The sequence below is a fragment of the Balaenoptera borealis genome, assembly GCF_965194805.1.
Source record: "Balaenoptera borealis genome assembly, chromosome: 5".
Classification (NCBI taxonomy): domain Eukaryota; kingdom Metazoa; phylum Chordata; class Mammalia; order Artiodactyla; family Balaenopteridae; genus Balaenoptera; species Balaenoptera borealis.
The window spans coordinates 66,170,415-66,194,082 of record NC_138862.1 but is presented as its reverse complement, the minus strand read 5'-3'; the positions used below and the strand labels follow the sequence as shown (position 1 = coordinate 66,194,082).

The 23,668-nt window shown below is 36.3% G+C and overlaps 1 protein-coding gene across 6 annotated transcripts in view; it reads left to right on the top strand.

Annotated features, from left to right (window-relative positions):
* GSK3B (glycogen synthase kinase 3 beta) overlaps positions 1-23,668 on the top strand; it is a 201,724-nt gene that overhangs the window by 75,262 nt on the left and 102,794 nt on the right. The window lies entirely within an intron of this gene.

Here is a 23,668-nt window from a genome sequence, read left to right as displayed (position 1 = left end):
ATGCATTTAATGTGCCTGCAATAGCTTTTCTTGGCATGATAGCTCATTTCTTTTTCTCTCTGAAAAAATACACTTATATGCATATACTACATTTTGGTTTTTTTATTTGCTTATTGAAGGACATCTTGGTTGCTTCCAGGTTTTGGCAATTATGAATAAAGTTGCTCTAAACATTCACGTGCAGGTTTTTGTATAGATAAAAGTTTTCAGGTCATTTGGGTAAATACCAAGTAGCACAGTTGCTAGATTGTACGGTAAGAGTATGGTTCAGTTTTTCAAGAAACTGCCCAATTATCTTCCAAAGTGACTGCGCAGAATAATTTTGTATTCCCACCAGCATTGATGAGAGTTCCTGTTGCTCTGCATCCTTACCAGCCTTTGGTGTTATCAGTGTTTTGGGTTTTAGCCATTCTAATAGGAGTGCAGTAGTATCTCACTGTTGTTTAAATTTTCAGTTCCCGATGAAATACGATGTTGAACATCTTTTCATATGCCTATATGCCATCCGTATATCTTCTTTGGTGAGGTGTCTTTTCAAGTCTTTTGCCCGTTACTAATGGTTGAGTGTTTTCTTCTATTGAGTTTTAAGGATTCTTTGTGTATTTTAGTTAACAATTCTTTATCAGATAAGTGTTTTACAGTGCTTTTCTCCCAGTCTGTGACTTGTCTTTTCATTAGTGTCTTAGACCAGAAATTTTTAATTTTAGTGAAAAGTCCAATTTACAACTTTTTTCTTTCATGGATTGTGCTTTTGGAGTTGCATCTAAAAAGTCACTGCCAAACACAAGGACACCTAAATTGTCTCCCATATTATCTTGTAGTGTTTTATAGTTTTGCCTTTTACATTTAGGTATGTGATCCATTTTGAGTTAATTTTTGTGAAAGATGTAAGATCGGTGTCGAGATTCATTTCTTTGCTGTTCAGTTGTTACAGCACTGTTTGTTGAAAAGACTATCCTTTCTCCTTTGAAATGCCTTTGTTCCTTTGTCAAAGTTCAGTTAATTATATCTGTGGCTATTTCTGCACACTCTGTTCTGTTCCAGTGGTCTATTTGTTTGTTCTTTCTCTAATATCATATCCATTTTTACTCTAGCTTTATAATAAGTCTTGAAGTCAGTTAGTGTCAGTCTTTTGACTCTTCTTCAGTATTGTGTTGACTGTTCCATATCCACAAAATAATTTGCTGGGATTTTGATTGGGATTGCATTAAATCTATAGATCATGTTAGGAAGAACTGACATCTTGACTATTCAGTCCTCCTCTCCATGTACATGAAATATGTTTCCATTTATTTAGATCTTTGATTTCTTTCCTCAGAGCTTTATAGTTTTCCTCATATAAATCTTTTATCTAGTTTGTTTGCTTTGTACCTAAGTATTCCTTTTTTTTCTTTTTTTGTGTACTAATGTAAATTGTATTGTGTTTTTTAATTTCAAATGTAAATTGTTCATTGCTGGTATATAAAAAAGTGCTTGACTTTTGTACCTTAATCTTGTATCCAGCAATCTTGCTATATAGTCCCTTATTAATTCCAGGGTGTTTTTCGTTTTTGATGCCTTGGGATTTTTTACATGGACAGTCATGTCATCTGTGAACAAAGATAGTTTTACCTGTTTCCCAGTCTGTATACCCTTTATTTTCTTGGGGGGTGGGTGTCTTATTGCATATGCAGTGTTGAATAGGAGTGGTGAGAGTCTCAAGTTTTTCTTGGCTTGTTCCTGATCTTAGCAGGAAAACATAGTGTCTCCGCATTAAGTATAAAGTAAGCTGTAGAATTTTTTGTAGATGTTCTTTTTTTTTTTTTTTAATTAATTAATTAATTTGGTTGCACCGGGTCTTAGTCGCGGCAGGCAGGCTCCTTAGTTGTGGCATGCATGTGGGATCTAGTTCCCTGACCAGGGATCGAACCCAGGCCCCCTGCATTGGGAGCACGGAGTCTTAACCACTGCACTACCAAGGAAGTCCCTGTAGATGTTCTTCATCAAGTTGAAGATGTTCCCCTCTATTCCTAGTTTGCTAAGAGTTGTTTTTTTCTTTTTTTGTTAATCATGAACGGATGTTGAATTTTGTCAAATACATTTTCTACATCTATACATATGATCAGATAATTCTTTAGCCAGTTGATGGACTGGATTATATTAATTAATTTTAAATGTTGAACCAGCTTGTCATACCTGGACTAAATCCCACTTGGTCTTGGTGTATACTTCTTTTTATACATTGTTGGAATCAGTTTGCTAATATTTTGTTGATGATTTTTGCATTTATGTTCCTGTGAGATATTGGTCTGTAGTTTTTGTTTCTTGTAATATCTTCTGTTTTTGGTATTAGGGTAATAATACTGGTCTCAATGAGTTGGGATATATTCCCTTTGCTTTTGTCTTCTGGAAGAGACTGTAGAGAATTGATATAATTTCTTCCTTAAGCGATTGGTGGAATTCACCAGTGAACTCCTCTGGGTGTGGTGCTTTCTATTTTGGAAGGTGATTAATTGTATGTCAGATTGTTTAATAGATACAGACCTTTTCAGATTATCTAGTTGTCCTTGTGTGTGTTCTGGTAGATTGTGTTTTTCAAGAAATTGGCCCATTTTATCGCAGTTATCAAATTTGTGAGTACAGAGTTTGTCGTGATATTCCTTTAATCTGTTAATGTCCATGAGATCTGTGATGATGACATCTTTTTGCTTTTGATGTTAGTAATATATGTCTTCTCTCTTCTTAGCTAACCTGGCTAGATTTTATCAGTTTTATTGATCTTTTCAAAGAACTATCTTTTGATTTTGCTGATCTTTCTCTGTTGATTTCCTGTTTTCAGTTTCATCTTTATATTTCTTTCCTTCTGCTTACTTTGGATTTAATTTGTTCTTTTTCTACTTTTCTAAGTTGCAAGCTTAGATATTGATTTTGGATTTTCTTCTTATTTAATATATGCGATCATTGCTATAAATTTCCCTGTAAGCACTGCCTTCATTGCATCCACAAATTTTGATTTAGCTCAAAATATTTTCTATTTTCTCTTGAGACTTCTTTGACCCATATGGTACTTAGAAGTATGTTGTTTATGCTCCAAGTTTTTTTTTTTCTGACTGTTTTTCTGTTACTGATTTCTAGTTTAATTTCACTGTGGTCTGAGAGCATACCTTTTACGATGTCACTTCTTTTTAATTTGCTAAGGTATGTTTTATGGCCCAGAATTAGGTCTATCTTGACTAATGTTCTATATGAGCTTGAGAAGAATACGTATTCAACTGTTGGATAAAATTTTCTGTAAATATGTTAATTAGATCCAGTTGATTAATAGTGTCGTTCAGTTCAACTATGTCCTTCATTGATTTTCTGCTTGCTGGATCTATCAATAACTGATAACTGATGAAAAGTTGTTGAAATCTCTAAATATAATAGTGGATTTGTCTGTTCCTCCTTGTGATTCCATTAGTTTTTGCCTCAAATATTTTGACTCTGTTGTTAGGTGCATACACCTTAAGAATTAATGTCTCTTTGGAGAATTGATCCCTTTTTCATTATGTAATGTCTGTAGTGTCCCTTTTTATCCCTGATAATTATTCTTGCTGTGTAGTCCTCTTTGTCTGAAATTAATGTAACTACTTCAGCTTTCTTTTGATCAGTCTTTGTAGGGTATATTGTTCTCCATTCCTTTACTTTTCTTTATTTTATAAAAAATATGTAACATTAAACTGATTTACTTAGCTATTTTTTCTGTTTTGGGGTTTTTTTTTTGCTGAACTCTTTTCCCCCCAGTTTTGTTAAGTATAATTGACAAAATTGCATATATTTAAAGTGTTCAATGTGATAATCTGTTATATGTATAAATTGTGAAATGATTGCCCTAAGAAGTAATTAACATATTCATCACCTCACATAATTACCTTTTTTGTATGTGCATGGTGAGAACACTTGAGATCTACTCTCTTAGCAAATTTCAAGTATACAGTACAGTACTGTTAACTATAGGTACCATGTTGTACATTAGATCCCCAGAACTATGTCATCTCATGACTGAAGGCATGTACCCTTTAACCAGCATCTTTCTATTTCACCCACACCCCCAACCCATTGTAACCATAATTCTACTCTATTTTTCTGAGTTTGACCTTTTTTTTTTTTTTAAAAAAAGGATTTCACATACAAGTTAGCTTATGCTTTAATTTCCTTTAACACTCAGAAGTTTTAAAGTTTGATGTAGTCCCATTTGTCTCTTTTTGCTGTAGTCACTTGAGCTTTTTGATGTCATCAAAAGAAAGAAATTCTATCACTTGTCACACATAGATGAACCTCAAAAACATTATGCTAAGCGAAATAAACTAGTCACCAAAGGTCAAATATGTTGCCAATGCTCACGTCCTGAAGTGTTTCCCCTATATTTTCTTCTAGGATTTTTGTGGTTTTAGGTCTTCTGTTTAGGACTTTGATCCATTTTGAGTTAATTTTTGTGTATGGTGTAAGGTAAGGGTCCCTCTTCTTCTTTTTCTTTTGCCTGTGAATATCCTGTTTTCCCAGCACCATTTGCTTAAGAGATTATCCTTTCCCGATTGTGTAGTCTTGGCACCCTTGTTGAAAATACACATAAGGGTTTATTTCTAGGTTCTCTGTTCTGTTCCATTAGTCTATATATCTGTGTTTATGCTAGTTCCATACTGTCTTGATTCCTGTTGCTTTGTAGCTTGTTTTCAAATCAGGAAGTGTGAAACCTCCAACTTTGTCCTCCTTTTTTCAAGATTGTTTTGGCTCTTTGGGGTATTTGAGAGTCTGTATAGGATCTTAGGATTTTGTTTTTCTATTATTGCAAAAGATGCCATTGGGATTTTGATAGGGATTGGATTGAATCTGTAGATGACTTTTGGGTGGTACAGACATTTTAATGTTATTAAGTCTTCCAGTCCATGAGCGTGAGGTCTTTCCACTTATTTCTATCTTTGATTTCTTTTGGCAGTGTTTCATAGTTCTCAGTGTACAAGTCTTTTACCTCCTTGGTTAGGTTTTTTCCTAAGTATTTTGTCCTTTTTGGTGCTATATATAGTAAATAAGATTGCTTTCTTTTTTGATTGGTCATTGTTAGTTTATAGAAATACAATCAATTTTTGTATTCATTTTGTTTTAGTATCCTAAAACTTTGCTGAAATCGTTTCTTATTTCTAACAGGGCTTTGTGGGTTTTTTTTGTTTTTAATTCTTCAGGGTTTTCTACATGTAAGATAATCTCATCTGTAAACAGAAATAATTTTACTTTTTTTTCCAATTTGGATGTCTTTTATTATTTTTCTTTTGTAATTGTTCTGGCTAGGGTTTCAAATACTGTGTTAATAGTAGTGGCAAGAGAGGGCATCCTTTCCTTGTTCCTGATTTCAGAGGGGAATCTAAGTTTTTTGCCATTGAGTATGATGTTAACTGTAGGCTTTTCACATACAACTTATTATGTTGAGGCAGTTTTCTTCTATTTCTAGTTTGTTGAGCATTCTTATCATGAAAGAATGTTGAATTTTGTTAAATGCTTTTTCTGTATCAGTTGAGATGATCATTTGATTTTTGTCCTTCATGTTGCTAATGTGATGTATTACATTGATTGATTTCCATATGTAGAACCACCTTTGCATTCCAGGTATAAAACTTGGTAATGGTATTTCTCCAGAGATATACCCAGGAGTAGGATTACAGGATCATATGGTAGGTCTATTTTTAGTTTTTTAAGGAACCTCCATACTGTTCTCCATAGTGGCTGTACCAATTTACATTACACTCCTGGGCATATATCTGCAGAAAAACGTGGTCCAAAAGGATACATGCACCCCAGTGTTCATTGCAGCACTGTTTACAATAGCCAAGACATGGAAGCAACCTAAGTGTCCATCAACAGAGGAAAATGGATAAAGAAGATGTGGTGCATATATACAGCAGAATATTACTAAGCCATTAAAAAGGATGAAATAATGCCATTTGCAGCAACATGGGTGGACCTAGAGATTGTCATACTGAGTGAAGTTAAGTCAGACAGAGAAAGAGATACGTTGTATGATATCGCTTATATGTGGAATCTAAAAAGAAATGATACAAATGAACTTATCTGCAAAACAGAAACAGACTCACAGACTTAGAGCGAATTTACAGTTACTAGGGGGAAGGGTGAGGGGTAGGGATAATTAAGCAGTTTGGGATTGACATGTACACACTGCTATATTTAAAATGGAGAGGGTGTGGAGAAAGGGGAACCCTCTTGTGCTGTTGGTGGGAATGTAAATTGATAGAGCCACTATGGAGAACAGTATGGCGGTTCCTTAAAAAACTAAAAATAGAGCTACCACATGACCCAGTAATCCCACTACTGGGCATATACCCTGAGAAAACCATAATTCAGAAAGACACATGTACCCCATTGTTCATTGCAGCACTATTTACAATAGCCAGGATATGGAAGCAACCTAAATGTCCATCGACAGATGATGGATAAAGAAGATGTGGTACATATATACAACGGAATATTACTCAGCCATAAAAAGGAACGAAATTGGGTCATTTGTAGAGATGCAGATGGACTTAGAGTCTGTCGTACAGAGTGAAGTAAGTCAGAATGAGAAAAACAAATATCGTATATTAACGCATATATGTAGAATCTAGAAAAATTGTACAGATGAACCTATTTGCAGGGCAGGAATAGAGACACAGACATAGAGAACGGACGTGTGGACACAGCAGGAGAAGGGGAGGGTGGGATGAATTGGGAGATTGGGTTTGACATAAATACACTACCATGTGTAAAATAGCTAGTGGGAAGCTGTGGTATAGCACAGGGAGCTCAGCTTGTTGCTCTGTGATGACTTAGATGGGTGAGATGGGGGGTCCTGGGAGGAAGGTCCAAGAGGGAAGGGATATATATATATACATATAGCTGATTCACTTCATTGTACAACAGAAACTAACAACATTGTAAAGCAATTATACTCCAATTTAAAAATAAATAAAATGGTTAACCAACGAGGACCCACTGTATAGCACAGGGAACTCTGCTCAATATTATGTAACAACCTAAATGGGAAAAGAATAGATACATGTATATGTATAATTGAATCACTTTGCTGTACACCTAAAACTATCACAACATTGTTAATCAACTATAGTTCAATATAAAATAAAAAGTTAAAAAAAAACACTTGGTAATGTTTATAAGGTATATAATCCTTTCAATGAGCTTTTGAGTTTGGTTTGCTAGTATTTTGTTGAGGGTTTTTGCATCAGTATCTATCAGGAATATTGGTCTGTAGTTTTCCTGGTGTTTCCATCCCTACTTTTAATGTATCTGTGTCTTTGAATTTTAAATGGATTTCTTTTAGATTATATAGAGTTGGGTCTTTTTAAAACTTATTTTTAAAATTATTTTTATGTTTTTAAATTGTGATATAATTGATTTATAACATTGTGCAACTTTAATGTTTTTTCGTTTTTGTTTTTTTTTAATCCACTGATAGTCTCTGTCTTTCGTGTGGTATATTTAGGCCTTCGATGTTTAAAGAGATGAGATATAGTTGAATCATATTTTTACCATATTTGTTACTGTTTCTATTCATTGAACTTGTTCTGTGTTTATTCTTTTGTCTTGCTGTTTTTCTGCTGTCTCTGTTTTTGACTGAGCATTTTATAGGATTCTGTTTTTTCTCCTCTCTTAGCATATCTATTATACTTTTCTTTTTAACTTTTTTTAGTTGTTGTACTTGAGTCTACAGTGTACATTTTACTACTTTTTGAAGTCCATTTTCAATTAACACTATACTACTTCACTGATAGTGAAAGTACCTCAGGGCAGAGTATTCCCAGTTCCTCCTTTCCATTCCATATGACATTGCTGTCATTAATATCACTAATCTGTAAGATATCATCACTGAAGGTATTGTTGCTGTTATTATTTTGAACAAATGGTTATATGTTAGATCAATTAAGAAAAATAAAATATATTTTACTTTTATTATTCTTTTTCTAATGCTCTTTCTTTATGCAGACCTGATCTTACCTGTGTCATTTTTCTTCTTTCTGATGAATTTTATATTTTAACATTTCTTGGATAGCAGGTCTACTGTTGACAAATTCTGTCAATTTTTATTTTTCTGAGGAAAATCTTTATTTCTCCTTTACATTTGAAGAATAATTTTGCTGGATACAGAATTCTAGATTGTTGGGGTTTTTTCCTTTCAACACTTTAAATATTTTACTTTACTCTTCCCTTGCTTGCATGACTTTTGAGGAGAAGTCCGAGTAATTTTTTATCTTCGCTTGTCAATAAGTGAGTTTTTATTCTCCCCTCTTCTGGCTTCTTTCAAGATTTCCTCTTTGTCTTTGATCTTTTGCATTTTAAATGTGATATACTTAGGTGTAGATTTTTTGGTATTTGTCCTCTTCCTGTACCTGTGGTTTAGTCTATGATACTAATTTTGAGAAATTCTCAATTATTGCTTCAAATGCTTTTTCTGGTTTTTTTTTTCTTCTTCTTTTCTCCTTGTGTTATTCCCATTATGCATGTGTTACACCTTTTGTAATTGTCCCACGTTGTTCTTGGATATTGTGTTTTGTCTCTTTCATTCTTTTTTCTCTTTGCATTTCAGTTTTGGAAGTTTCTATGGACATTTCTTCAAGCTCATTGATTCCTTCCTTGGCCATGTCCAGTGTATTGATGAACGCATCAAAGGCATTGTTAATTTCTGTTACAGTGTTTTTTATTTTTGAATCTTTCTTAGAGTTTCCATCTCTCTCTGTATACATTACCCATCTTTTCTTGTGTGTTAACCTACTTTTTTGATTAGAGTCTTTAGCATAATAATCATAGTTGTTTTAAATTCCTACTCTGATAATTCTAACATCTCTGCTATGTTCAGTTCTGATGCCTGCTCTCTGTGTATTCACACTCTGATTTTTGTCTTTTAGTATTCCTTGTGATGTTATGATGAAAACTGGACATGATATACTGAGTAAAAGTCACTTAAGAAAATATATAGGCCTTTAGTGTGAGGTTTTATGTTTATCTGGCAGGAATTAGACTGTGTTTACTGTTTACTGTAGCTGTAGGTGCCAGAAGTTAAAATTTCCCCTGGTGGCCTTTTATTTTGTCTCTCCTCTTATCTTTGGGTTTCCTGAGAAAACTCTTCTTAAATAAAGTCTGAGACATGCAGTTCTTTCCATTATATTTCTCTGCTATTATAGGGGAGCCCTATATAAGTGGTGGTAAGGTGTGGAGGGAGGGAAAGTGTTCTATATTCCTAAAATTGTCTCAGTGTCTTAATGAGCCTGTGTTCTGGGCTTGACCTTTATATATTTCTCAACGTTTTGTTCTTCCTACCCCCAGTAGGTGAGACAAGAAGGCTAGAGAGGGCTGGAGTTTTATATTTCCCTTCCTTCACATGGAAGGCTAGATGAGGTTAGAATTGGTTATTTCACTTCCCCCACTTGGAAGTCTACACAAGGCTAGAGTTGGGCATTTCCTTTCCCCCAGTTTAGTTAGGTCTGATAGAATAGTTTTTCTTAGGGAATAGTTTTTCTTATGGGAAGTCTTAAGAAGAAGAGAATGCTCTAGGCCCATTTTTATTATTTTTATTTATTTTTATTTTATTTTATTTTTGGCTGTGTTGGGTCTTCATTGCTGCACGCGGGCTTTCTCTAGTTGTGGTGAGCGGGGGCTACTCTTTGTTGCGGTGCGCAGGCTTCTCATTGCGGTGGCTTCTCTTATTGTGGAGCATGGGCTCTAGGGTGCGCGGGCTTCAGTAGTTGTGGCACGCGGGCTCAGTAGTTGTGGCTCGCGGACTCTAGAGCGCAGGCTCAGTAGTTGTGGCTCACGGGCTTAGTTGCTCCGCGGCATGTGGGATCTTCCTGGACCAGGGCTCGAACCCGTGTCCCCTGCGTTGGCAGGCGGATTCGTAACCACTGCGCCACCAGGGAAGGCCTAGGCCCATTTTTAAATGGCTACTTTTTTCTTCTTCCTGCTTCCAGCAGATTTTTCTTAGATCTTCACTGTGAGAACCTGGTAAGGTTCCTGGAGGTCAAACTGAGAAAAGTATGGTCCATCCTCTGGAGTCTTTAACTCTGAGATTTGTCCACACTTGCACCTCCGTCAGTTACAGTTTAAGTTTTCCTGTACTGGTACTGGTTCTACAGGCAATTTCTGCTCCTGGGCTTCTCCTCCAGTAAGCTGTGATTCTGTGTGTCTGCCTGTTTGTCTGCAGTTTTTAGGGCAGCAGCTTGCCCTGTGACCTCAGTTCTCTGATGGACTTAAGAAGAGGGTTGGTTTTCAGTTTATTCAGCTCTTTTCTTGTGAAGATGGGAGGGATGACTTCCAAGCTCCTATGCCAGACTGGAGACCAGAAGTCCTTCCTTGCTCATTTAAAAATAGATTTTAAAGCAATTATACTCCAATAAAGATGTTTAAAAAAAAATCTCTTTATTCTTGAATAGAGTTTTTAATTCTGGATACCAACCCCTTACCAGATATATAATTTACAAATGTTTTTTCCAGTCTGTAGGTTGTCTTTCCACTTTCTTGATAGTTTCCTTTGAAGTACACGTGTTTTTCATTTTGATGAAACCCAATTTATCTGTTTTTTTCTTTCTTTGTGTGTGTGTGTGTGTGTGTGTGTGTGTGTGTGTGTGTGTGTGCGCGCGCGCACGCGCGCTCTGGTGTTATATCTAAGAATCTTTGCCTAACCCAAGGTCACAAAGATTTACTCTTTTGATTTCTTTTAAGAGTTTTATAATTCTTCTTTGCAGGTGGATATCCAGTTGTCCGGGCTCCATTTGTTGGCAGCATTATTCTTTTCCTGTTGAATTGTCTTGGCACTCTTTATCAAATAAATGTAGGCATTTCTGGACTCTCAGTTTAATTCCATTGATCTATGTATGTGTCTGTGCCACCACCACACTGACTTGATTACTTTAGCTCTGTAGTACAATATGAAATCTGGAAGTGTGAGTCCTCCAACTTTTTTCTTCTTTAGTAAGATTATTTTGGCTCATTTGAGTCCCTTGCATTTCTATATGAATTTTATGGTCACCTTGTCATTATCTTAAAAAAAATGCAGCTGGAATTTTGATCGGATTACATTAAATTTTGGGAGCACTGCCATCTTAATGTGAAGTCTTCTAATCTATTAAGGAATAGATTAGGGAATGTCTTTCTCTTTATTTACTTCTCTTAATTTTTTTTCTAGTTTTCAGTTACAAATCTTGGTGATTATAATATCTGTACTTGTTTATGCCTCTTTGCCACCATTACTAGTTTTTCATTTTCCTAATGCTCAAAAAATATTGAATAGAGCCCTTTATTAAATAAATTGGACAAGTTATTTCACTTCTCTGGATTAGTTTTCTGTTGATAAGATATAAGCGGAAATATTTAATGCTTATAAGGGTTTTTTTTCCTCAGAATAGTATGAGAGAAGTTGTATAAAATACCTTTTTAAAGCTGTGAAGCAGTATCCAAGTATCAGGAACTTCTCTCTTCAAGTTAGATTTTACCATCTTTGGCTTGGGATAATCTAGCCAGATTTATCTGAATAAGCTCCCATACCTTACCCTTCCACTAAAAAACCTTCAGTGACTTTTTGAGTTACAGGATCAAGTGTAAACTAAGGCTAGCCAACTCAGTCTGTATATACTGTGTGCAAAGGACTAAATTAGATGTTATGTAGGTCACAAGAAGGGATATGATACAATCTGTGCATTCAGGGAGTTTACAATCAAGACAAACATTCGAAATGAGAAATATTAAGCAGATCATGTATTTCAGTATCAGATATGGGAGTTCATGATTTGTATGATAGAATATCTTGCTGTGGATTCCCCTCAAAGTTGTGGTTACATGGTTTACATTCACAGACACGGTTTGGGCTAGATAACAACTAAGCTGAAATTTAGGGTTTATTGAGGACAATTTTATCTGGTCATTGCTATGTAGTACCTGACTGTTGATGATACTTCCATATTGAATAGAAAAACTTGGGGTTTTTTGCAGGGGAGTGGGTGAGTGAGGATAGGGAATTAGGCATGGAGACTTTTCAGTTGAATTGGTAGGTTCTTTCACATCAGTGCATCTTGCAAGGCTTTGTTAAGGTAATTGTATCTTCCTGAGTTCTTTCATTGACATATACTCTAAAAAATATTCTTTCATTGACACATAAGTATAGTGTTTCATTGACATACTTAAGAGTATATGTCAATAAAAAAATAAGTACAGGGCTCCCCTGGTGGTGCAGTGGTTGAGAATCTGCCTGCCGATGCAGGGGACACGGGTTTGAGCCCTGGTCTGGGAGGATCCCACATGCCGCGGAGCAACTGGGCCCGTGAGCCACAATTGCTGAGCCTGCATGTCTGGAGCTTGTGCTCCGCAACAAGAGAGGCCGCGATAATGAGAGGCCCGCGCACCGCGATGAAGAGTGGCCCACACTTGCCGCAACTAGAGAAAGCCCTCGCACGGAAACGAAGACCCAACACAGCCATAAAAAAAAAATAATTAATTAATTAATTTAAAACAAAAACAAAAAAACAAAAAATAAGTACATGCTTTTTCATGGGCTAGAGCCTGGCTCAAGTGGTTATTTTCAGGTCTGCATCGTTGCCCTTTGTGTATAGGGCCCTTGACTAGGTCTTAATCTTGAATGATAAGTTGGAGAGTGATTTGAGAGAAGGTAGACATCACAGCTTAATTCTTCTGAATTGGGGAGTAGTCTTTGTGTTGTGAAGGATTGAGGTTCATGATTAGGGAACTTACTTGTCTCTCTAGTTCCTCCTTCATTTTTCTGACTGGCAGTGACATTTCTTACAATGAAATGCATCATTGTGATGTATTGTTTTTGTCATCAATTTAAGTAATTCAACAGTTGATTATTGAGTACTTCCTCCGGCCTGGGTCTTGTTCTAGGTTTGGGGATAACATAACATGGACAAAACAAAAATCTATGCCATTTTAGAGCATATATTTTAATGGAGAGAGATGGACAATAATGAATAAATATCTGAAATAGATATAATGTGTTCAGTAATTTGTTGCTCTGGAGAGGAAAAAAAGCAAAGAAGAGGGAGGAGAAGGAATGCTAGGAGTGAGTGCTAAGGTGTGACAATGTGGCATTTGAGGAAACATGCAAAGTAGGTGAAAGGGACTAAATATTCAGATATTTAGGAGAAGATGGTTCCAGATGGAGGGAATAGCAAATACAAAAACTCTGCCAGGGGTGTCTGAAGTATATGAGGAACAGCTGGATGGTTAGTATGGTAGGTGAGGAGTGAGAGAGCATCAAGTAGTGAGGTCACTGAGTAAGAACAGTGTGAGTGGTCGTGGGTGGGGTAATTGGTAGAAGCCTTGTTAGCCACAGTAAGGGTTTTTGGCTTTCGCTCTGTTCAAAGTGGGGAACCACTGGAGATTTTAAGCAGAGAAATGCCACCATCTGACTTACATTTTAAAATGTAAGATCACTCTGCCTGCTTTGTTGAGCATATTGAAGGTGAACAGGGGAAGCTGAAAGGCCATTGAGGAAGTAACTTGGTGATTTAGGCAAAAGCCTCCGAAAAGACTTGCACTAGGAAGGTGGTGAGAAATGATCCGATCCTGGAGATACATGCACACATGCATATATATATACACACAGACACACATATAAATAGTTTTTATATTGAGATAATTGTAGATAACCATGCAATTAATAGTAAGAAATAACACCGGGAGATCTCATGTACCCTTTCCCCAGTTTTCCTCAATGGTAACATCTTGCAAAACTATAGTACAGTATCAACCAGGATATTGACCTTAGTATGATCCACCAGTCTTTTTCACATTTCTCCATACCTTCTTGTACTACTTTGTAGGTGTGTGTTTGTGTGTATTTAATTCTCCCCAATTTTATTATATGTGTAGGTTTGTGTATTTACTACTACAGTCAAGATATGGAACAGTTCCACCATCACAAGGACCCTCTTACTGCCCTTTTATAACCATACTCATTTCTCTCCCCACCATCTTTCCAATCCTAACCTCCAGTTTAACCCCTTGCAACAATCAGTAATCTGTTCCCTATTTCTGTAATATTGTTATTTGAAGAATGCTATATAAATGAAGTCATATACAGTGTGTTACCTTTTGAGATTGGCTTTATTTGCTCAGCATAATTCTCTGGAGATTCATCAAAGTTGTTGCATATATCAATAATTGGTTCTCTTTTCTTATTACTAACTAGCATTCCATAGTATGTATATACCACAATTTGTTTATCCATTCACCCATTGAAAGACATCTGGTAGCTATTCTGAATTCAGCTATGAACATTCAACTGTAGGTTTTTTGTGTAAACATAAATTTGCATTTCTATTAAATTGCTTCACAGTGCAGTTGCTGGGATCTTGGAAATATTTTGAAGGTGGAGCCAACAGTATTTCTTGACAGAATGAAGGTGAGGTCAGAGAGAAAGAGGAATCAAGATTTCAAATTTTTGGCCTGCACGGCTGGAATAGTGGAATTGTCAATAATTGAGACAGGGAGGCTATGAGTTGAACAGGTTTAAGGAAGATCAGGAATTTTACTCATGATATGTCAAGTTGAGATGTATATTAGAAGAATTGTCAAGTAGGCAGTTGGCTAGAAGATTCTGGAGTGTTACATAGGAAAGATCTGGTCTGGCAATATAAAATTGGGAGTCATCAGCCTTTAAAGCCCTGAGACTGGAAGAGATAATTGAGATAGCTGAAAAGAGGTGAGAGACCAAGCCCTGGCTACTCCATTGTCTAGAAAATAAGGAGATTAGATGAACTAGCAAATGAAACTGTTAATTTGGCTAGGCTTTGAGAGCCCTGTGGGTGATATAGAAAGAGACAAAATCCATATTTTGCTCTAAAGGCACTTATAGTAAGCTAGTTGGGCAAGGGGTGTGTGTGTGTGTGTGTGTGTGTGTGTGTGTGTGTGTGTGTGTGTGTGTGTGTGTGTGTATCTCCAGTGATATATCTGATTTTTATAAGCTACTTTTTGAAAAGCAGTGTTTTATATAACAGCATTGAACTATAGTTGTAAAATAAAACAAAGCCAATAGAGTATATAATAAATTCCAAAATAATTCTTAGGTGCTACAGGAATTTAGATATTGGAAAAGATTAGTGTGAGTGGGGGCAGCTGGAGATGGCCTTGAAGAGGTGGGAGTTAAATAGGAACTTAAAGGATGGGTAGAATATATGTAGGAGGGAGGGAAGGTAGAGACATTCCAGTGATGCTAAGTGTGATCAGTGGCTTAGAACTGGGAATGAAATAATATACTTAAGAAGAGTGAGAAGTGGGATCTAGTTATGATCGCATTGGCCTTGAGCGGAGGGTAAGATTGAGTTGATAAACAGGGACGAGATTATGAAGTGATTTAGACTTTATCTGGTAGGAAATGGGAATATTTCTATCTCTCTTAAAATTTACTTTGCTAATAACATTGCCACTGCAGATCTCTTTTGTTGCTGTTTTCATGGCATATCTTTTTCTATCATTTTATGCTCAAGTTATTATGTCTTTGAATCTGAATCTAAAGCGTGCCTATTGTAGAAAGAATATAGTTGGAGCTTGCTTTCTTCTTCAGTCTGACAATCTTTGCCTTTGACTGTATGCTTAATCACATTTTACATAGTTTTTCATATGGCTAGATTTACCCCTGCATGTTGCTCTTTGTTTTCTATATCTCTCGTGTTGTTTTTGTTCCTCCGTTCTCATTTATTGCCTCCCTTCTCATTTATTGCCTCCCTTTGTGTTGAACAAGTTTTTTAGTGTACCATTTTAGGTCCAGTGTTGATTTTTAATATTAAAAAAATTATTTTCTTAGTGGCTGCTTTAGGAATTATAATGTCCATTTCAGTTTATCACAGTCTGCTTCAGTTTAGTTACTGACTTAATTCCAGTAAAATATAGCACAGTTTTTCCAAAATACCTTCATTTTCTCCTCTCTCCTTCCTGCTATTATTGTCATATGTATTATATCTATTTCTGTTAATAAGCCTACTAACACTGTTATCATAATTGCTTTATACAGTTTATGTCGATGAAATTAAGAAAAGAAAACGTGTAGTTTTTTCTATTTTCCCATTTATATTTACCATTTGTAGTGGTCTTATTTCTCCTTGTGTATTTGAATTACCTTCTGGTGTCATTTCCTTTCAGCCTGAGACAGTTGCTTTAGTATTTTTTAAAGACAGGCCTTCTGCCATAGAATATTCACCATTTAAAAAAAAAAAATCTGAGGATGTTTTTATTTTTCCTTTCCTGTTTGAAGAATAATTTTTCTGTATATAGCATTCTTGGTTGACAGGGTTTATTTGTTTTTTATCTTTCAGCATTTTGAATTTTTTTTAATTGCTTTCTAGCCTCCATTAGTTTGATGATTAGTCAGCTGTTAATTATATTGTTTTCCCTGTGTATATGATGAATCATTTTTCTGTTACTGCTTTCATTATTCTTCTTTTGTGGCTTCAGCTCAAAAGTGCTGTGCCTCTGTGTGGATCTTTTTGTGTTTATCCTGTTGGGGATTCATTAAGCTTTATGGTTCAGTAGATTAGTATTTTTCATCAAATTTGGGAAGTTTTCAGCAATTACTTCTTCAAATATATTTTTTCTCCTTTTTCCTCTTTTCTGATGTTGCCTTTATCCATATTTTGGTAGGTCTTTTTTCTGATTGCCTTTATACATATTTCTAGTTGTTTGGTAGGTATGACATTATCCTACAGCAGGTCTCTGAGGCCCTGTTCATTTTTCTGCTGTCTTATTTTTTCTCTTTGGGTTTTCAATTGAATAATTTCTAATTCTCTGTTTTCAAGTTCACAGATTTTTTTTAAAATGTCACCTCAAATCTTATCTTGAACCCATAGTGAATCTTTTACTTATGTTGTTACACTTTTCATCTCTAGTATTTCCAGGTTTTAAATGTTAATATTTCTTTATTGAAGTTTTCTACTTGTGTAGTTGTCATCATATTTTTCTTTAATTTTTAAAATATAATTTCCCTTAATTCTTTGAACATATTAATTTAGTATATATTAAAATTTTTTTCAGCTTTATTGAGATACAATTGATGTATAATATTGTGTAAGTTTAAGGTGCAACATTTTGATTTCATGCAGTTATATATAGCAAAATGATTACCATCATAGCATCTGCTAACATGTCACGGCTTGTAATTACTATTTCTTTTTTGTAGTGAGAACATTTAAGGTCTACTCTCTCAGCAACTTTCAGATATACAATACAGTGTTATTAATTATAGTCATCATACTGTATATGAAATTCTCAGAACTTGTTTATGTTATAATTTGAAGTTTATATTCTTTGACCAGCTCCCCCTTTCCCCCAACCTCCAGCCTCTGGTAGCCACCTTTCTAGTCTATTTGAATGAGTTGGGCTTTTTTAGATTCCACATGTGTTATCGTACAGTGTTTGTCTTTTCTCCATCTGACTTATTTCACTTAGCATAATGTTCTCTCTCTCTCTCTCACACACACACACACACACACACACACACACACATTTTCTTTATCCATTCAACTGTTGATGGACACTTATTGTTTCCATGTCTTGGCTGTTGTAAATAATACTGCAGTGAACATGGCAGTACAGGTATCTCTTTGAGATAGTCATTTCATTTTTTCTGGATATATACCCAGAAGTGGAATTGCTGGATCCTTTGATAGTTCTTTTTTTTTTTTTTTTTCTGCTTTTAACTCTTTATTCATTACAATGATATACTGAAATAATAGAGGTCAAAATGGTAACATTTCCAGGCTTCCCTGGTGGCGCAGTGGTTGAGAATCTGCCTGCCAATGCAGGGGACATGGGTTCAAGCCCTGGTTTGGGAAGATCCCACATGCCGTGGAGCAACTAGGCCCGTGAGCCACAATTACTGAGCCTGCGCATCTGGAGCCTGTGCTCCGCAACAAGAGAGGCCGCGATAGCGAGAGGCCCGCGCACCGCGATGAAGAGTGGCCCCCACTTGCTGCAACTAGAGAAAGCCCTTGCACAGAAACGAAGACTCAACGCAACCAAAAATAATTAAAAAAAAAAAAATGGTAACACTTCCATAAAAAGCTCCTCAGATAGTTCTATTTTTAATATTTTGAGGAACCTCCATACTATTTTCCATAGTGGCTGCATCAATGTACATTTCCACCAGTAGTACATCCACCAGTGTACTATTATTTTCCATAGTGGCTGCACCAGTGTACATTTCCCAGGTTCCGTTTCTCTGCATCCTCACAAACACTGGTTATTTCTTGCCTTTTTGATAATATCCATTCTAACAGGTGTGGTTTTGATTTGCATTCCCTGATGATTAGTGATCTTGAGCATCTTTTCATGTACTTGTTGGCCATCTGTATGTCTTCTTTGGAAAAATGCCTATTCAGGTCCTTTGCCCATTTTTAAATCAGATTATTTGAGGTTTGTTTTGTTTTGTTCTTTATTTTGCTGTTGAGTTGTATGAGTTCTATATATTTTGGATATTAACCCCTTATCTAATATATGATTTGCAAATATTTTATTCCATTCCATAGGTTGTCTTTTCATTTTGTTGATAGTTTGCTGTGCGGAGGTTTTTAATTTGAGGTAGTCTCACTTGTTTATTTTTGTTTTTGTTGCTTTTGCTTTTGGTGTCAAATCTAAAAAATCATTGCCAAGGCCAGTGTTAAGAAGCTTAACATTCTTTGAACATAATAGCTGCTTTTATTCTTGTCTGCTAAATCCAACAGCTGTGTCTACCCAGAGTCAGTTTCTGCTGGCTCCTTTTCTTTTTTACCTGAGTGTAGGTCAACTTTTCCTGTTTTCAGGTCTCACAGTTTTCTTGGACAGTTGGAAATTTTGGATAATATATTGTAGCAACTCTGGATTCTGTTAATTTTTTTTTTTTATTCCCCCTGAAACTTGTTTTGGGGGTTTTCTTTCTTTTTCTTTTTTTTTTTGTAACTTACCTGCAACTAATCTATAGAATCTTTCTCCTCCCCAGTTTGAAGCCCCTGAATTCTGTGTTAAATTTTTATTCTAATTTTAATTTTTTCTCCTCATTTCTTAGGAGTTACTCTTTGTCTGCATGGCTTAGTGGTCAGCCAGTTATTGGTTAGAGATTATGTCGCAACATTTTGAGTTTATAAAGTTTCCATCATTTTTTGGATGCTTCTGTACACGGGTTCTGTACATTAAAAATTCAGGCAGTTTTTAAGTCAGCCTCAGCTTTTACTTTCTCCAAGGCCTTCTTGGATCTCCCATGCATATGTGCACAGCCTCTAAATCAGCCCAAGGGTATGTGCAGAACTTATTTAGCCTCTCCATTTTCAGGATCTCCCTGTTATATTTCTTAGTGTTCTGCCAGTCTGTCATTTTCCCCACCTGGTGTTGCATCCTCAGGGTAGCAGAGCTGTGGGCTGAGCTGGGAGGTGATTGTGGGGGAAGGTAGTATTCCCTAGCAAGAAGGTCACCAGCCCCCACTGTCATAACTCCAATATCTAGCAGTGTTTCTTGAATAAATGCTTTTTGATTTGTTGTTGCTTTTGGTTGATTTCCTGAGCCCTGAAATGATTGTTTTCTACAATGCAGTTCTTTTTACAGGTGTTTTGGGGGAGTGAATTTGCTGATCTCTTCATTCCGCTAGAGCTGAAAATCTCATTTCATTTTGAACTTTCTGACTTCTTAGTTCTTTCTCTTGTCTCCCAACCCCAATTTATTTCACTCTAGTCAGACTTTTGTCACCACTGAAATCACTCTTGTAAGAGTCACTAACATCCTGCATTTGCCATATCCAGTTGTCTTCTATTTTCATCTTAATCAGCCTTTCAGCAGCTTTTGATATAAATGGTCAGGGCCTTTTTCTGAAAACGTATTTTACTTGGCTTCTAAGGTAATCTCTCTTGCTTTTCATCCTACTTCACCGATTACTTCACTTGATTTACTGCTTTTTATACCTGTGGACGGACAGACAGATGGACGGATGGATGGATAGGTAGGTAGATAGGTAAATAGATAGACAGATATACAGATAGACAGATATAGATATATGAATATATATATGTATTTTTCTAAACTTCTTCCCTAGGTGATATTATTAGGTCCCCTTGCTTTGAGTCCCCTTTATGCGGATGACTCCCAGACATATATTTCCAGCCCCAGCTTCTACCTTGAGCCTCAGTATTTTCACTTGGTTGTCTAATAAGGATTTCAAACAGAACTCTTGATCCACTTTCTCCCCCAAATTTATTTTTAGTTTTTGGAATGATCATTTAAAAAAGTAAGTCTGATTATGTCATTTTCTTGGCCTCATTGGCTTTCCTTTACATTTAGTGTGAAATTCAGTTTCTCACCATTATTTTATTTTATTTTTTTTTTATAAATTTATTTATTCATTTCTGGCTGTGTTGGGTCTTCGTTTCTGTGCGAGGGCTTTCTCTAGTTCTGGCAAGCGGGGGCCACTCTTCATCGCGGTGCGCGGGCCTCTCACTATCGCGGCCTCTCTTGTTGCGGAGCACAGGCTCCAGATGCGCAGGCTCAGTAGTTGTGGCTCACGGGCCTAGTTGCTCCGCGGCATGTGGGATCTTCCCAGACCAGGGCTCGAGCCCGTCTCCCCTGCATTGGCAGGCAGATTCTCAACCACTGCGCCACCAGGGAAGCCCGCTCACCATTATTAATGAGAGTTTATATGACATACTGCCTGCCTGTCTCTGTACTTGTCTCCCGCCTCTTCCTTTACTCAACATGTTGCAATCACATTATTCTTCTAGCTATTTTTGAATATGCCAAGCCCACCTCTAGGCATTTATATTTGGAGTTCCCTGTAACTGTAGTGCTCTTCCCCCATATCCTCACATGGTTCTCATTTTTGTATCATTCAGATTTATGTTCAGATCTTACCTTCTTTGTGAGGTCTACTCCGACTTCTGTATCTAAAATAATAGCCCTTTCTCTCTATCATGATCTGTCCTCTTACTTTACATGAAAATATATTGTTTATTCCTCCCTGTCCTCCATAGACTGAAAGTTTCGTGAGGATAAGAACTTTGTTCGTCTTGTTCATGCCATATCCTTAATACTGTAAATGATGCCTGGCACAGAACAGGCGCACTATATTTGTAGAATAACAATTTTTTTTCTGTAGAATTAGTATGTCATTAGTGTACTAATAAAGAATGACTCAGTAAAAATGGTTAGGCTTGGGATAGTTGTGTATTAAATGCATCTCAGACATGAACTTTGTCTAATATTGGCTTGATTAATAATTTAAAATATTGCTCTATGAAATTTATATTCTGGATCTTTTGGGGAAATTTTTTTTTTTTTTTTGGCTGTGTTGGGTCTTTCGCTGCTGTGCACTGGCTTTCGCTAGTTGTGGCGAGTGGGGGCTACTCTTCATTGTGGTATGCGGGCTTCTCATTGCAGTGGCTTCTCTTGTTGTGGGGCATGGGCTCTAGACGTGCGGGCTTCCGTAGTTGCGGCACGTAGGGTTAGTAGTTGTGGCTCACGGGCTCCAGAGCGCAGGCTCAGTAGTTGTGGTGGAGGGGCTTAGTTGCTCTGCAGCATGTGGGATCTTCCTGAACCGGGGCTCAAACCCGTGTCCCCTGCATTGACAGGCGGATTCTTAACCACTGAGCCACCAGGGAAGTCCTGGGGAATTTTAAAATGAGAAAATTTAAGCCTCCTTTCAAAAATAATAGAATATGAACAGGAAGTAAGGGTAGATGAATATTTTTTTTAAGTTCATTTGTATCATATTTTAAAATTTTTATTCATTTATTTATTTATACATTTATTTATTTATTTTTGGCTGCATTGGGTCTTCATTGCTGTGCACGAGCTTTCTCTAGTTGCGGTGAGCGGGGGCTACTTTTCGGCTCGGTGCGTGGGCTTCTCATTGCGGTGGCTTCTCATTGCGGAGCACGGGCTCTAGGTGCGTGGGCTTCAGTAGTTGTGGCACATGGGCTTAGTTGCTCCCTGGCATGTGGGATCTTCCCGGACCAGGGATCGAACCCGTGTCCCCTGCATTGGCAGGCGGATTCTTAATCACTGTGCCACCAGGGAAGTCCCTAGATGAATATTTCGGTCCTTGTACTTGCTTCACTTATGCATTCTTTTTGATAAAAGATCATATGCATAACCTTAACACAACTTCTGTTATCTGGGAATTTAATAGTTCTCTGTTACCTTGGTTAATGAGTCCGGAAAAATAGCTTATTTTAACATGGCTGTCTATGTTAAAAACAATCTTAATATCTGAGAGGAGTGAGTCTTAGCTTACTAGCAGTTCTCCCACAAAACTAGCTACCTAGATGTGAATTGGCAAAGTATAGACATACTTCAGAAATAGCTTCAATTTGGAAGAAATGGAAAGTTTTGAAATTTGTAAAATTTTCTGTGTCCTTCTCTGTAACAGTCAAAACTCAGAGTCTGATACAAGTTATTATTTTTGTTAAAGCAAGTATACTGTACTGTCTTAAGTTTCTGTTTATTGCTTCAGCTATAAACATTTTATAACAAGTAATGGAGTGAAAGATTGATATTTTATAAAAGGATTTTCAATATCGCTGTGTACATAAGCCCAGCTCTCACAGTCAGTTTACAGGGACAGAAGGAGAGTCATCTTGAGTTTCCTATTTCCTTTTAGAGGACATGCTAGAACCATCATAGAGTCTATCGGAAGTTTCTAGAGGAGGAGGAACATTTGCTTATTTCTGCTACCATCTTCCAAGAACTGGAGCCCACTCTGCTCTAGGACGGTTCTGCTTATTAGGCTCTGTGTCCGCAGTACACCCCCCACCCCTCTATATTTTGGCCTTGTTTTCTAACCATAACATCATTTACCTTCCAAATTCCCAGGTATGTACTTTATGTTTCTAGCTCTTCTAAATCACCATTGTAATTGAAATTGTATGTTTTCTGTCCGCTTAACAGACATTTTGGTATTCTTTCTCTGTGTTATATAATTTGGACTTTATTAACTGGATTTCTGACAGCTAAGTATAATGGTTGGAATTGTTGTTAATATATATGTACTCTTCAAATTTATTACTGCAGAATTCATGGTGTTAGGAAGTTGTCATACTATTTAATGTTTTATTTTCTTGAAGCATAATTTTGAAACTCCCCAAAGGGAATATTATCTGTGGGATCTATAAATTTACCAGGACTGTACAATTTCCAGCATGTCATATTTTAACTCTGGCAACTGAGCCCTTCTAATGGGGCTAACTCTCAGATTTTTCATTGTATCTTGGAAAATAATAGGGTTTGTGAGAGTTTTCTTTGCACCCAAATTTATTTGTTTGGTGAGAAGTTTGATTTTTATTATAGTTGGAAAAATTATAGTAATAATAGCTTCTTTCAGATATCTCTTACGTACTGTAGACCAGTGCTTCTCAAGCTATTTGTAGTGAGGTACTGGTTTTAAAAATTTCCAATTCACTGAAGACTGATTTTTTATAAAATACAATAAAAATGAATTATGAGAAAAGTGAATTTTAAGAAAATACAAAATATAGGCCCCACTTTTAATTATAAGATCCATAGATATAAAATTATTCTTTCAAGTTGCAATAAAAGAGTCTGAACACTTATTCTCAATTTCTATATTTATCTTATTGCAGAACAGTAATAAATAGTTCACAGGCTGGTCTATAGATGATACTTTTTAGTA